Source organism: Lutra lutra, chromosome 2, assembly GCF_902655055.1.
Source record: "Lutra lutra chromosome 2, mLutLut1.2, whole genome shotgun sequence".
In the NCBI taxonomy this organism is placed as follows: Eukaryota; Metazoa; Chordata; class Mammalia; order Carnivora; family Mustelidae; genus Lutra; species Lutra lutra.
The window spans coordinates 2,567,527-2,568,687 of NC_062279.1; the positions used below are offsets into that span (position 1 = coordinate 2,567,527).

Here is a 1,161-nt window from a genome sequence, read left to right on the forward strand (position 1 = left end):
TCCTTGATGAACATAGGTGAGAAAAGTCCTCAACAAAATATTACCAATCCAAATTCAATAGCACAATCAAAGAGATCATACACCATGACCAAGTGGATTTTACCCCTGGGTTGCAAGGATGTTTCAATATAATGAAAATCAATTAATGTGATACATTAACAGAATGGGAGATAAAAGCCATAGGACCATCTGAATAGATGGAGAAAAGCATTTGATAAAATTCAACACACTTTCATGATAAAAACTCTCAAAAAAAAGTAGGAATAGAAGGTAATTACCTCAACATAACAAAGGCCCTACATGAAAACTTCCAGCTAATATCCTACTCTACAATGAAAAACTGAAAGCCTTCTACTAAGATCAGGAAAAAGACAAAGATGCCCACTCTCACTCTTTCTATTGAATATAGTACTGGAAGTCCTACCCAGAGTAATTAGGGAAGTAAGAGAAGTAAAAAGCATTCAAATAAGAAAGGGACAAGTCATGTTTGCAGATGATATGACCTTATATATAGAAAACCCCAAAGACTCTACCAAAAAACTGATAGGACTAATAAACTAATTCAGCAAAATTATAGTATTAAAAAAAAATCAATGTGCAAAAATCAGTTCCTTTTCTATGTCCTAATAGCAGAATATCTGGAAAGAAAATAAGGAAAACACTCCATTTACAATAGCACCAAAAAAAAAAAAAAAAGACTATACTTTCAGGGATCATTTCTATAGTTTGTTACAATAGCACCAAAAGAATAAAATGCTTAGGCATAAACTTAACTAAGAAGCTGAAAGTTTTGTATACTGAAAACCACAAGACATAGATGAAAAGAATCAAAGAGACAGACAAATGAACAGCTATCCTTTTGTTGCCAGGTTGAAAGGCTTAGTATTATTAAGATCTCCATACTCTAAGTAATCAACAGATTCAGTGCAATCCCTATCAGATTCCTGACAGCATTTCTTACTGAGATAGGAAAGAAAAAAAAAAGAAGATTCATATGGAAACCCAATAAGCAAAACAATCTGGAGAAATAAAAGTGATGCTGGAGGCATCTCACCTGCTGATTCCAGGATGTATTATGAAGCTGCAGTAATTAAAACTGTGTCACTGACATAACGGGGCAGAATAGAGAGCTCAGAAATAACACGCCTGCGTATGTGCTCA

General features: G+C 33.9%; 1 pseudogene; it reads left to right on the plus strand.

The window, feature by feature from the left end:
• Positions 1-694: 694 nt before the first annotated feature.
• On the plus strand, positions 695-794 carry LOC125094446 (uncharacterized; annotated as a pseudogene).
• Positions 795-1,161: the final 367 nt, after the last annotated feature.